General features: G+C 36.7%; 1 protein-coding gene across 2 annotated transcripts in view; it reads right to left on the minus strand.

Moving 5' to 3' along the window:
• VSTM4 (V-set and transmembrane domain containing 4) overlaps positions 1-15,785 on the minus strand; it is a 126,765-nt gene that overhangs the window by 81,158 nt on the left and 29,822 nt on the right. The gene's annotated exons all lie outside the window — the stretch shown is intronic.

Consider the following 15,785-nt stretch of genomic DNA (forward strand, 5'->3'; position numbering starts at 1 on the left):
ATGATAGGAAGATAAAACATTGTTCATTAGGTCCCCTCACTCAGCTTCAAACTGTCCACCACAGCAAGAGTATCTTTGTTCTGCTCCCTTCATTAAGTTTGGGGCCAAATGCCTTTTACCCAGGTAACAGGAAAGGGAGTCAATAACTAACTAGAATAAATCTAAGTCTGTTTTCAAAATATTTCAAAAACATCAACAAAAATAATACAACTTAATGTTTTTTGAAATCCTCTCTCTTTTTGGTATGTAGGAATAGATTTGTTATTTTTCAGTTATTTCAGTCACGTCCAAATCTTTGTGACTCTACCTGGAGCTTTCTTTGAAAAGACACTGAAGTAGTTTGCCATTTCCTTCTCTAGCTCACTTGACATATGAGGAAACTGAGGCAAACATGCTTGAGTGAATTGCCCAAGTCACATGGCTAGTAAGTGTCCAAGGCCAGATTTGAACTCAGGAAGATGAGTCTCCCTGATTCCAGGCATGATAAACTATCCACTGTGTCACCTAGATGCCCAAAGTAATGTATAATATATATATATATATATATATATATATATGTGTGTGTATATTTATATATATAATATAGCTAAATAATTTTGATAAAAAAAAGAAAATTCACCTTATAGTTTGATTCTCTTACTTCTAACATGAATACATTATACTTGGCAGTGATAATGCGCATTGGTAGTACTCTTACTATTTACAACAGAGATAACACTTTTATTTCATGATGCTGCAATATTCCAGGTATCTAGCATGTTTGGACTTTTTACCACATAAATCAATTGTCCAAGAAACTGAAATATGTTTCCAAGAACAAAGATTGTGGTTACATTTTTTCCCCTTTTTTGAGGTGAGGATAGGATCTTTGATTTCATTGTCATAGGGATGTCATTGTGGTCACATAAAACTTCCCTCCACTGAGGCAGATTGACAGCTTTTTTATAACTTCTCATCTAAGAGAGTTGCCTAGGGCACTGGGAAGTTCAGTCACACTCAAGACTCTTCACCCAGAATGTATCTGAGGCAGTTCTTAAATTCTTAGACACCCTTGACTCCAAACTTGGCTCTCTCTCCATTTTGCCATACTGCTCCTCTTCTTTATTTTAAGCATTTTTAATAGGCATCTTTGAAATATAACTGTTCCTGTTTTCTTAAACAATGAATTCAGAGGTGCAATTTAACATTTTTTTTCAATGACTCTGAGTTATTTTGATGAGATAACAAAACATTGTTTATTAGGTTTCTTAATTTAACTTCAAGCTTTCCATACAGCAAGAGTATCTCTCTCCTGCTTACTTCATTAAGTACAGGGCCAGGCTCAAAGAGTATATGTGGTTTTAGATAGGAGAATAAATTTTAAAATAATATTCTAGGTATTAATAGGAAATGTGAAAATCCCAACATACAAAACCCTTTTAATTTATTTTAAAAAATGAGCCATTTTATATCTCATAATGCTGTCTCTTATTTGGCCATAAATACTCCCTTTATCCATAAATCTAACAGGTAAACTATTCCATTTCCTTATCGTATCACCCTTTATGAGTAAATCCATTTTATGTCTGTAATTGCCTCAACTATCCAATTACATTTTATAGGTGAGTTCATTCCCTAACCCTAAACCTAGCCCTAAATTCACAGTTTTGATTATTAATTGTGTTTCCCTTCTACTTTTTATTCCATTTGTCCTGAAATCTCTCAATCTCTCTCTCTCTCTCTCTCTCTCTCTCTCTCTCTCTCTCTCTCTCTCTCTCTCTCTCTCTCTCTCTCTCTCTCTCTCTCTCTCTCTCTCTCCCCTGTCCTTTAATCTGTCATCACTTCTATCAGCCACCACATTTCTCCTATTCTTCTCCCCTATATCTTCTCTACAAAAAAACAACAACAACAACATAAATTTCTATACCCAACTTAGGATGTATGTTGTTCCCTCTGTGAGCCAATTCCAGTGAGAATAGGGCTCAAACATTGCCTGCCAATCCAGCTCTGCCATCTTCACCATCCCTGTGAAATCTTTTTGACACTTCTTTTATGTGAGATAATTTATTCTATTCTACCTCTCTCTTCCTCCTCCTTCCAGGGCATCTATATTTCTCACCCCTTAATTTTATTTTTTTATATTATCCCATTATAACCAACATTCTTCTTTACCTTGTGTTCATATATACTCCTTTTTAACTGCCCTAATAATGATACAGTTCTTAGGAGTTAGGAATATCATCTTTTCAAGTAGGAATGTAATCAGCTTAACCTTATTAAATCCTTTATGATTTCATTTTCCTGTTTACTTTTTCATGTTTCTCTTGAGTCTTCTCTTATTTGATATTTAAAATCCTCATCAACTGTGAGCTGAGAGCTCTAGAAGCTGCCACCACTGACTCAATTACCCCTAAGACCTGTTGCTGGTGGCCAGTGCTGGACAGTGCTCCACTGCCACCCCAGTGAGACAGATCTTTAATGCTTATCTTCTAAGTTGTCTTGGATGGGGAAATTGTTTCAAACCCTATTTTTGTTGGTTCTGCCACTTTAGATGGCATCAGATGCCACATTTTCTGGCATTATTTTAATGTTTAATAATTAACACTAGGGATATTGAACCAGGAGAAGAGGAAAACTTAGGGGAATATAATAATCTATCTTTAAGGATTTGAAGAACTATCAAGTGGAAGAAATATGACCATTGTTCTTCTAATCCCAGAAGAGTAAATGAAGGTTACAAAAAGGAAAATTTTATCTTGACAGAGAGAGAATGTCCTAATAATGAGAACTACTTCAAAATGGGAGAGGCAGTGTCAGGGAACTCAGGGATGATTGTCTGGTCATTGGGGTCTTCAAGCAGATGTGGGATAATCACTGGTCACTATGGGAAGTGGGGAAAATGCAGGTTCCATATGCAGGGGACCTGAATTTAAATCCTGAATCATCCAATTATTATCTGTGTAGCCTTGGATAAGTCACTTTGGCTCTAAGACTCAGTTTCTTATCTGTAACATGGGTGGATTGAATTCTATGACCTTTGAAATCATTAACAAGTTTATAATCCTTCGCATTTTATAATTGTTCTAAGTAGGTTAAATAAGCAACTTGGGGACTCCTATTGGACTCGTTGGTCTTCACTAATACACCCCTTGTAAGTTAAGCACAACATGCTGGTTCTGACATTCGTGCAAGTTGTTGATACCACATTCTCCACTCTCAACCATATTATTTTTATGGCAACATGAATCAGTGTTATTTTCTGCTCACCCAATTTAAACTATTTCTAGCTCTGGGCAGATAGAAAAGAGCTATAAAAAAGGTTATATTAATCCTTCTCTTTCATTTTGAGCACAAGGGAACAATAATTTTTCTCCTCTCTGCTGTTTGACTTGTGTAGAGACGTTATTTGGCAAAGCTATAAGCATGTGGAGAGGCTGAAAATAATTATAGGAGGTCATGTTATGAGGTCATCTGCCTTATGAGTTCTAAGGCTTTAGGGAGTCACTTGTGGCCATCTCTAGCTTTCTTGCTACATTACAGAATAGAGGATTTGGTCCTTCGTGAATGAGTTCTCAGAGGGCATTTGCTCTTCAGCCTAACAGCTACTATAACCCTTGTGCAAAATAACACAGAAACAAGCAAGGACTTGTGGTCTAATCTCCATTATCATTTTAAATGGCATTTATACAGGGATTCTCAGTTTGCAAAGAAATATATGTGTCTGTAGATAGATACATAGATACATATTACACATAAGATTCTATATTCGATACTGTATATTATATATTATAAATATACATATATGTATAAATATCTAGATATACACCTATATGTAAATATATAAATATATAATATATTGCTTTGAAAACTTAAAATCTATGAAATTGATTTATTGAAATTTGAGGTATTTCCATTGACATCTATGAAACTGAAAAAATGCATATTCTAAACTTCAGTTGATCCTTATGACTAAAGATAAAATATAGAAAATAAGGTAGAAAGGGTCTTAGAGTTAGTATTCTAGGACCTCGATTCGAATTCCAGATTTCCAATTTATTTCCAGTGTGATTATGGGCAAATAGCTTAGTCTATCTGGACTTCAAGTTCCTCATCTTTAAGATGAAGAGTTTGGATGCCTTCAAAGATCCAGTCTAGCTCTAAATCTGTGATCTTATGATGAACCTAATAATAATATTAAGTGATGTTTATATAGTATTTATTACTTTACATTGTTATCTCTTCCATGGAAGAAAAAAAAAGGTGCTGCTATTATCTGCTTTTTATAGCTGAAGAAACTGAAAGAAAAAGGTTAAGTGATTTACCCAGGGTCATACAGCTAGTAAGAGTCCAAGGACAGATTTGAACTCAGGAAGATGAATCTTCCCAATTTCTAACCTGAAATTCTATCAACTTTGCCAACTTGTTGCCCATATGTCACATAGTAGTGCTTAATGAATGCTTGTTTTCTTCTTTCCTGTCTCATTTGATATTTATAACAACCTTGAGAAGAAGGTGCTATTATTATCCCCATTTTATAGATGGGTATACTGAGATAGCTGAAGGTTAAGTGACCTTCCCAGGGATGCACTGATAGTAAATTTCTAAGTCTAGAATTGAATACTTATCTTCCCAAATCTAGGCCTAGCACCCAATCCCACTAGAGCAACCTACTTCTAAAACACAATCATGGCTGTCTTTTAGAATTTTAATTATCTGAACATTAGCTACTTCATGCCAGCAAGGCAAGTATGTGTTCTGTTTTCAGGCTGGTTCTCATTAGTTGAAAAATAGATATAGGGCAGAAACAATAAGAGCATTGCTAAACATCCAACAGCCAGTTTTCTTTCATATCTATTGTCCCCCAGAAGTGCAGCACCCATGGGAGCCCAAATCAGAATCAATCACAAGTTTTGAACCCATATGGCTGTGTCTCTTGGACAAGAAGGGAAGGCTTCCATTTGAGGAGCACAGGAAATAAGGAAAGTCTCTTTGATAAGCAATATCTCCCCCAACATCTTTTTAAATGCACCTTGTGTAGACAACATGGAAATCTATGGGACGATGAAAATAGAACATTAAAAGCCTGAGGATGTTGGAAGAGGCCAGAGTGAAGGGAAATGGATGAAATGCTTTGATGGAACATTTTATCAGACTAAAGGGAAAGTTGCTAAACTTTCAAACCACAGGATGAGCCTTGCTAAGACTTTCTTAGTTACAGTAAAATGCAGAGTCCCTGGGCTAAGAGGAGCTGGAACCTTAATGGACTTAAATGAGTGAGGAATTAGAGGCTATATAACCTTGGGAACAAGATTCAGTGCCCCTGGAAGGTTTCAGTTTTCTCTGCTTTATCTTGGGGTATAGTAGCACTCACTGGGCTCCTGAACCAAAGAGAGAGAAGGTGATAGCAAACCCTTTCATCTCCAGTTTGCTAGTGCCATATCCATATTGTGGGTTTCTATTTAATTTCTTATAATTCAATATTCTACCAAAAACAAACAGCATTTGAACCAAGCAGAAATGGTTTCAAGTTTTATTTTTGACACACATTGACTGAGCAACTCGACATATTACTATACCTCTTGGTTGTCTATTAAACTTTTTAAGATTGTAAATTGGAGGGAAGAACACACATAAATTGGTAGAGTTTTCTCACCTAGGAATTCCCTATACCAATGAACTCTTGGGTGAGAAAACTCTACAAATGTAGGGCAGGTAGTCCAATTCAGTGATGAGAGTTCTTGCCTAGGAGTCAGGAAGAATTGAGTTCAAATTTAGCCTCAGACAATTCCTAGCTCTGTGACTGTAGACAAGTCACTTAACATTTTTGTCTCAGTTTCCTCATCTGTAAAATGAACTGGAGAAGGAAATGGCAAACCACTCCAATTTCTTAAGTCAGACATGAGATAAATGACTCAACAGCATACCAATGAAATTGCAATTATAGTACCTACTCTTATCCTCCTGTGGAAAAAATAATTCATTTTGTGAAGCCAACAACTAAATTCATGATTCATTTACTAGTTGTATGAATTTTGGTAAGTGTGATAGATATGAGAAAGAGAGATTTTGCAGGATTTATGGACCAAGATGCATCTAGCTCTAGATGTCTGTCAAGCCAGGATTCCAATGGAATGTCCCCAGGTTGTTGGCAGTTGGGGCTGAGTTGGGGGTTTTGCTGGCCACACTCAGGGAGGAAAAACTGGGCTTTTGAACTTAACCTCTGTCTCTCTGGCTCTGAAGAGTTGAAGCTGACCAGGGGGCTTTTGGACTTTGTCTCTGACTCTGGCTCTGAGCAGTTGGAGTTGACCAGGAGGCTTTTTGGTCTCTGGGTCTCTGACTGGGGGATACACACTTGCTCTCTGGAGTTTGAAGTTGGCTGAGAGACTTTTGTGAAGCTGACTTGGCTTTTGGATTCTGGTGAGGCTGACTTGGTTACTTGAAGTTCTCTGACTATGGACAGTTGAAATTGACAAGAAGGAGAAACCTAACTGAAGAAGAAGAAAGAAGATCTTAAAAAGTCATTGTCCTCCATCTCCCTGTCTCAGAGTCATAGTTTGTGACTGGACTACTTTCTCAATCATTCATTTAGATTAGGGACTTCCTCATCCCCCTTACTTCAGTTTCCCATCCTGTTATCCCAATAAACCCCTTACCTGAGAAATAAATTTGGAATATTTTATAATTCACTCAGGGGAAAGGGAAAATTGGGAGGAAAAGGGTGGCAGGAGGAAGAGGTTTGGAGGAATGAGAGAGGAAGGAGGTTAGGAAATAGATCAGCCATTGTTAGGGATTAGTAAGCAGATTCCCCAAAGCAGTCTCCTGTATTCCAGCATCATTATGTGTGGCAGCATCCCCCAGCAGCCATTCTCTGTCCTCCATTACCAATAAGCAGCCTCAGGTTCCCTCATCAGTTTCAGGTCCCTCAGCAGCCTCTCTAGACACAGCCATTGTGAAGAAACGGGTTCCTCTCAGTTTATCCTTTCTATCACAAGCAGTAAAAGTTTCTCTCAGTTTATTCTTTATCACATAAGTCACTTGAGTCCTTTGAGTCTCAGTCTATTCAACTATAATATATATATATATATATATATATATAATAACATTTGTACTACCTACCTTATAGGTTTGTTGTAAGAATAAAATGAAATAATGCCTTATTATATGTTAAATTACATATATTATATATGTATATTATATGTCAAGGTGAATATCTGACTACCCTAGTTAAGAAGATTGAACTCAAATCCTGCCTCTGATGCATATATTTCTATGACAGTAGACAAGTCATTTCATTCTGGAGTACTCCCAGGCAATTCCAGAAGACCACAACTTACAAAGGAGTTGCTGAGATCTCCAGTGATGGAAGGAGTTTCCACATAGGGAAGCTAGAAGACACAGTGGGCAGTCTCAGTGCTAGTCAAGTAGACCTCAGTTCAAATCCAGCTTTAGTAACTTACTAGCTGTATAACTCTGGACAATTCACTTAACCCCATTGGTCTGTTTCTTCTATGGGACTAATAAGAGTACCTACTTGCCAAGGTTGTTGTGAGATCAAATTAGAAAATAATAAAATTATTATCACAGTGACTATCATGTAGGAAGTACTTAATAAATGTTAATTATTACTAGCTATTATTATTAGACAAAATCATAAGGTTTGAACAATAACAACAGAAAAGCAAGTTTTGTGAATTTTAAAGCATTATATGAATATTCTCCATCATTATTATTCTCTCTTGGGGTCTCAGAGGAGGGATACTTTTATGTCAATTTCTAAGGTGATGTTGTCCAGGATAAATATCATGGTGCAAGCTATGTGTCATTGGGAGGCCACAATGGGGTACCAATATTCACTGCTATGGAATTTTAGGAGTTTAAAAAAAGGATAAGATTGTGGGACCCTGCTAATGCCCCTCTGGGAAAACTTGATTGAAACTGGTCTGAGTCACTAAACATTGTTAAAGAATACAGACAGGGAGACAAATCAAGTGCAAACATGATGTTATCAGTCTTCTTTCCATAGGAAAAACCAAGTTAAAAATACTGAGGCAATGGATGCTTTTTTGGCAGCCTCAGTGGGGAGATCAAATATTCAGAAAGGTGTGAAAACTAAGAGCCTTGTTTCCTGTCTTAGAAAATTCCCACAGAGTTCCATGGGAAGTGAATCGGGCTTCTCTAGTTTACAAGATTATCACAGACAAATACCTGGCAGTATAATTCCCAGAAAAACAGCCTCCAAATTTAATTAGACCTCAGTGGGCTTCTGTCTCTTGTTTAAATATAATGGATATACAAAGGACAAGTTCATAATGCATGAAAAATTAGGACTCAGTCTTATAGGAAAGGGAAGTAAGCAGTCACCTAAAAGATTCAAGTTCAGGGGTAGAGGGAAGTCCCCATATTATACAAAATCAGGTCCTCATATGTTTAACAATACAGGGGGGAAACAAAGAACAAAGGCTTTTAGACTTCAGGTAGAATTAAGGCTTAAAATGCAAATGCCCCTAGAACAGGGAACCGGGGGATTTAAACTCAGAGAGAGAGAGACAGAGACAGAGACAGAGACAGACAGACAGACAGACAGACAGAGAAAGAGAGAGAGCTATGTCCGCTTTTTTTTTTTTGTAATTTCATTTCATGCATTCATGCTGAAGGATGTGCCTGAAAAACTTTGGCTTTAAATAGCAATCTACCTCCTAAAATACACACTGTGTTTGTGTGTTTGTGTTTAAATCTGTTTGCATCTTTACTCTGCCACAAATATAGAAATCATCTCAAATTTAGAGTCTTGTAGAGCTATTTGGGCAGTAGTCAGAGGTTAAGTGATTTGCCCACAGTCATGCAGCTAGTGACAGTCTTTTAGACTACAAGTCACCTATGTCTAAACTTTTTTATTGTGTTTTCCTGTCAGTAAAAAATCAAGTAAAATAAAAAAATTATGCATATTTCCTAATATATATTTATTCATAACCAGCACATTTACCACTATACTAGCAATTATGTTCATTAGAAAACACAGGTAATCAAAAGATATGAATAGACAGTTTTCAGATAAAGAAATCAAAGTTATCTGTAGTCAGATAAAAAATGCTCTAAATCATTATTGATTAGAGAAATTTAAATGAAATCAACTTTGAAGTATCAGAAAATACTTAGAAGATTGACTACCATGACAGATAAGGAGAATTATAAATGACAAAGAAGAAAGGTTCAAATGTTGGGAGAATTGGAACACATGCTTTTTTGGTGGCGCTAAAAACTGATCCAACCATTCTAGAGAGCAATTTGGAACTATGCCCAAAGGATTATAAAAGTGTACATGCATACCATTTGATGCAACATTATTACTACTAGGTCTATATCCCACAGAGGTTAAAAAGGGGGGGGGGCAAGAAACGGTGATTTGTACCAAATTTTGGTACAAACTATTTGTACTAAAATATTTATAGCAGTTCTTTTTGTGGCAGCAAAGAAATGGAAATAGGAAAGATGTCCATCAATTGGGGAATGGCTGAACAGGTTGAGGCATGTGAATGAGATAGAGGCCTATTATGCTATAAGAAATAGAGAAACCTAAAAAGATCTACATGAACTGATACAGAATTAAGTGAGCAGAGCCAAGAGAACATTATACACAACAACAGAAATAATATGTGTTGAACAACTGTATCAAGGATATCTAGGGAAATCATGAAAAAAAAATGCAAAGGAAGGAGGACTTGCAGTCCCAGATCTCAAACTATACTATAAAGCAATGGTTATCAAAACAATTTGATACTGGCTAAGAGACAGAAAGGAGGATCAGTAGAATAGACTAGGGGTAAATGACCTCAGCAAGACAGTCTATGATAAGACCAAAGATCCCAGTTTTGGGGACCAAAACCCACTATTTGATAAAAACTGCTGGGGAAATTGGAAGACAGCATGGGAGAAATTAGGTTTGGATCAACATCTCACAACTTACACCAAGATAAACTCAGAATGGGTGAATGACCTGAATATAAAGAAGGAAACTATAAGCAAATTAGGCGAACACAGAATACTATATTTGTCAGATCTTTGGAAAAGGAAAGACTTTAAAACCAAGCAAGAACTAGAAAAAAATCACAAAATGTAAAATCAATAATTTTGATTTCATGAAATTAAAAAGGTTTTGTACAAACAAAACTAATGCATCCAAAATTAGAAGGGAAGCAACAAATTGGGAAACAATCTTCATTACAAAAATCTCTGACAAAGGTTTAATTACTCAAATTTATAAAGAACTAAACCAATTGTACAAAAAATCAAGCCATTCTCCAATTGATAAATGGGCAAGGGACATGAATAGGCAATTTTCAGCTAAAGAAATCAAAACTAGTAATAAGTACATGAAAAAGTGCTCTATATATCTAATAATCAGAGAAATGCAAATCAAAACAGCTCTGAGGTATCACCTCACACCTAGCAGATTGGCTAGCATGACAGCAAAGGAAAGTAATGAATGCACACAATGAATGCCACATGGAGGGGGTGTGGCAAAGTTGGGACATTAATGCATTGCTGGTGGAGTTGTGAATTGATCCAACCATTCTGGAGGGCAATTTGGAACTATGCCCAAAGGGCATTAAAAGACTGTTTGCCCTTTGATCCAACCATAGCACTGCTGGGTTTGTACCCAAAAGAGATAATAAGGAAAAAGACATGTACAAAAATATTCATAGCTACACTCTTTGTGGTGGCAAAAAAATGGAAAATGAGGGGATGCCCTTCAATTGGGGAATGGCTAAACAAATTGTGGTATATGTTGGTGATGGAATACTATTGTGCTCAAAGGAATAATAAACTGGAGGAATTCCATGGGGACTGGAACAACCTCCAGGAATTGATAGAGAGTGAGAGGAGCAGAACCAGGAAAACATTGTACACAGAGACTGATACACTACGGTACAACTGAATGTAATGGACTTCTCCATTAGTGGCAATGCAGCGATCCTGAACAACTTGGAGGAATCTACAAGAAAAACCACTATCCACAGTCAGAGGATGAAATGTGGGAGTAGAAACACAGAAGAAAAACAACTGCTTGAAAACATGGGTCAGAGGGATATGGTTGGGGATGTAGACTCTAAATGAACATCCTAGTGCAAACAACAACATGGAAATAGGTTCTGATCAAGGACACAAGTAATACCCAATGAAATTGCATGTTGGCTGTGGGAAGGGTGGGTGGAAGGGAGGGAGGGAAATAAAGTGAGTGTTGTAACTAAAAAAAAATTAAAGTAAAAATTTAAAAAAATGTGTTGAACAACTGTGAAGGACTTAGATACTCTCAGCAATACACCCCAAAGGGCTCATGATGAAAAATGCAGTCCACCTCCAGAGAAGGAACTGATGGAGCCTGAATGCAAATTGAAGCAAACCATTCCTTACTTTATGTTCTTCATATTTTTAAAAATGTGTCTTCTTCAATAATAATATGGAAATGTGTTTTTTATGTATACATATAACCAATAGCAAATTGCTTTCTATTTCAGGTAGAGGAGAGGGGAAGGGGGTGTATTGAAAAGAGAGAGGAGAAGAGTGGAGACCTCTTTTCTCAAAGTGGGGTTCAGGGGAGACAGCATATGTAATGGAGAAAAGGTTTGGGATGGTAAAGGGAACAGGATCTAGGAGAGGACAGCTGACGTTTACAGATGACTCAGAGAGAGGAGAGGTGGTTTAAAGATTTTCTCCTTCTTCCTTCCCTCCTTAGCTATAACTGCTCTCCCAGATTTGCTCTTGTCCCCCTTCCACTACTTGAGACCAAAGGGTTTCTTCTCTCCCCTTGACCTGTTCACTCATACTTGATTCACAGCTGGGGGAAAAATAACTACTTTAAGGTCAATTAAATTAGGGTAATACAAAGCAATAACTGGCAGGGGAAAGAATGGGAAAGTAAAGTGGGGAAAAGGGGGTCCCAGTCCCTATATAAATCCTTTTCCCTCCCTCCTCAAGTTTTAGGGGGAACTCAGGCTTTGGTAGCCTTAGCCCCCTGAGCTTTTGAAAGTCAGATTGATTGACCCTGGGTTTGGCCCCTTGGCCACAGTTCAAGCCCAAGGCAACAGGAGCTTTCACAGAGGGAAGAAGAGAATGAGGAAATCAAAATGTTAAAAATGAGTGGCAAACATTGTTTTTACACGTAGATGGTAAATATAAAACATTAATAAAGAAAAAAGATAACAGATTAAAAAGAGAAACTAATGAGGTGAAGAAATATTTTATATTCCAGTAAATAGTTACTAAATTTATTATGTTTGCCATTTTATTATATTTATTATTATTTTAGTATAATATGATTTTTGTTTATTATGAAGGGAGTCTTCACTTTAGGAACAAAAATCTGGGCAGTTAATGGAGAATGAATTGGTTTAGGAAGAAAATTAAGGCAAGGAGAACAAAGGGGAGACTTGTAATAGTTGAAGTGAGACATCATGAAGATAACTGTGTGAGTTAGAGGACTTGAAATATTCAAGAAGATTAAGGAGATAGAGGGGTCAGAGCTGCCAACTGAGTAGATATGAGAATGGAGAGGAAAGAGAGTGGGGATGACCTTAAGATTCTAAACTTGGGTGACTCAAAGGATAATGGCGCACTCTACAGAAATAGGGAGGTTTAGAAAAGAAATAGATTTGGGAGGGAGTGGGGAATGATATAATGAGGTCAACAATGCCAACCACAATGCATTCCTACCTATCCATTTTATGTGATTCACTTTGTCCTACCCAAAATGGCACCCTATGTGCCAGAACATATTAATATATGTGCCTGAATGATTATCATGGAATGACTTTGATAATAGAGAGAATTTCAAATATAAAATGATTAAGAGAAGCTGTATGATATAGTGGGGCAGGAACACTGAATTAGGAGAATAGAGACTAGAATTTTAATCTCAGTCCTGTCTTTAATTAGCTGTTAAATTGCATGTGGAAGCAGCTAAGTGGATAGAGCACTGAGTCTAGAAGTAGGAAGATTCATCTCTGTGAGTTCAAATCCGGCCTTGGACACTTACTAGCTGTGTGACCTTTGGAAAATTACTTAATCCTTTTTGCCTCAGTTTATTCATCTTTAAAATAAGCAGGAAAAAAAAATAAGCAGGAGAAGGAAATGGCAGGCTACTCCAGTATCTTTGCCAAGAAAATAAAAAATATCATGCTAATGTGGTTATCTCCATATATTAAAATGAGAATTGTTGACCCAGCAAGGTAATAACATGCCAACGGAGGATCAAACATGACTGAAAAATGACTGAACAAAGTTTACATGTGATCTTGGTAAGCCATGTCACTTCTCTGATCCTCAGTTTCTTCCTCTGTAAAATGAAGCTTCCTTCCAGCTCTTATAGTCTATGCTTTTATTACTCTGTAATCTATAAAGTCATAGGGATTGGAGTAGATATTTCTCAAGATCTCTTCCAACTCCCCAAATTCTATGATTTTGTGAAGAAAAGGATATTAATATAGTTGCATCTAATCTTCAGAAACTAGCTCTGGAATTCTTAATTGTAGCTTATGGACAAAGTACAACTCACTTTTTGTTGGTAGGAGATGGAAAAGGAGAGTCAGATTAGAATTGGTCGGGGTAGAGAAGACCATAGAGAGAGGATGATTAAAAATAAAAATGTCAAGAAGTAGCAATAATTAACTGGTCTTTAATCCTACTTCTCTTTGATTATTTGCATAGAGTATATTCAGAAGGCAATATACCAACATGCTTTGTCTACATGCTGAAGGTAGTTTGATTTGTTAGTTTTTTCGCTTTGCAGTGTTGTGGGACAGTGACTCATAAACCTTCCTGAAATGTTACTCTGTGTTACCTCTGTGGTTTAGATATGAATGATAGTGTGAATTTACAACTCAAAACTATTATTTTCAGCTCCCTTGGGATTATAATTATGAAGAAAAGTCTATACATGGGGCAATTTGGCACAGTGAATAAAGCAAGGTTTTCCAATTCAGAAAGACTCACATTCACACCCTATTTTTGATAACTACTGGCTGTGTGACCTTGAGCAAAATATTTAATCCTTCTGTGCACTAAGCACTTATCTAAGACCCTAAGTTGCAGGGAAAGCATTGCTTTGCCTTGGTAGAGGGTGATTTATACTTGGAAATTCCCTATACCAGTGAAATTACAGATATAATCTCCAACCATCTTCTTTTCCAAGTAACCTAGACTTGGAGATCTTTGGGGTTTTTTTGCAGAAGTTAATTCCCATATGTTAAAATTCTCAAGCTCTGGACTTGGAACCAGAGGACTTGAGTTCAAAGCCTAGCTCCGACCTTGGGCAAGAAAATTGACCTCTTTGGATGTCATTTCCTCATCTGTGGATGAGTACCAGATGGCTTCTAAAGTCCTTTCCAGTTCCAAAGTAGTGATCCTAATATCTTTTTTTTCCCCTGCATTGAAACACCCTGAGTTCTGTTATAAATTTCTTTGTACAAATTCAAGATTATAGCGCTAAAGGCTCTTTCTCAGAAAAAAAAAAATGAAGTTTGCTATGAACCTTTATTCTTAATCTAAATGCATTAAATTATTTTTTCTACCAGTTCTACAGTTGGAGTTTACTTTCCTAGGAAAAAAATTAATTCCAAAATATGAATATAAAAGATCTTTCTGTGATATTTATAGCTGGAAGAAATCTCAAGGGACAGTCCACAGAAATCACACAGTTATAACCCTATAAATTCCATGATATCATCATTATTTGAACTTTTAAAAACTCATCAGAGCTCAATCTCTATGTTATCAATCACTCCATCATTACTCTCTTCCCTCAGCTCACCAAGAAGTAGCTCAAGAGAATTTTCTCTAGAGATTTCAGAAAAGCCACATATCAACAGAAGCTGGAAAATCTGGTGAGAGAAGGCCATTCTTAACCACTCCTTCCTTCCTTCCACAGAAAACAGATGACCTATTTGTAAAGCACCAATTAATGACATTTCCCCTCTGAACAAAGCTGTCAGAGAAAGAAATGAGTCTGAGAATGACCCACTTACTGAATAAAAGGATCAGTTTTCATTATCTGAAAGAGTAGTTTAAAAACAGTAGATATTTCATGTTTTCTTACTGGTACTTCCCACATTCACCTTCAAAATGGTTGCCTTTTCCTTATTTGTAGATAGATAGATGGTTAGATAGATAGATAGATAGATAGATAGATAGATAGATAGATAGATAGATAGATAGACAGACAGAAAGGCTGATAGACAGAAAGGCAGATAGAAAGACAGACAGACAAACAGATAGACAGGCAGAAAGGCTGATAAAAAGATAGACAGACAGACAGAAAGGCAGATAGAGAGACAGACAGGCAGAAAGGCTGATAGAGAGAGAAAGACAGACAGACAGAAAGGCTGATAGATAGATAGACAGACAGACAGAAAGGCAGATAGATAGATAGAGAGAGAGAGAAAGAGATAGACAGACAGAAAGGCTGATAGATAGACAGACAGACAGAAAGGCAGAGAGAGAGAGAGAGAGAGAGAGATAGGCAGAGACAGACAGATAGACAGACAGGCAGAAAGGGAGATAGATAGAGTGACACAGACAGACAGATTAGATAGACAGACATAGATAGACAGATAACTAGGTATGTGGGGGTATGTGTGTATATATATATATACACATGTATACATATATAAATATATATGCATATGTATATGTATACTGAGTTGTAAGTTTATAAGTGTGACTTACAGAATTGTAAGGTTTTACATATGGAAGTCATGTATGTAAAATTATGATACTATATGTACATACACATAAATACATGCTATATGTGG

The sequence above is a fragment of the Monodelphis domestica genome, chromosome 1, assembly GCF_027887165.1.
Source record: "Monodelphis domestica isolate mMonDom1 chromosome 1, mMonDom1.pri, whole genome shotgun sequence".
NCBI classification, from domain to species: Eukaryota; Metazoa; Chordata; class Mammalia; order Didelphimorphia; family Didelphidae; genus Monodelphis; species Monodelphis domestica.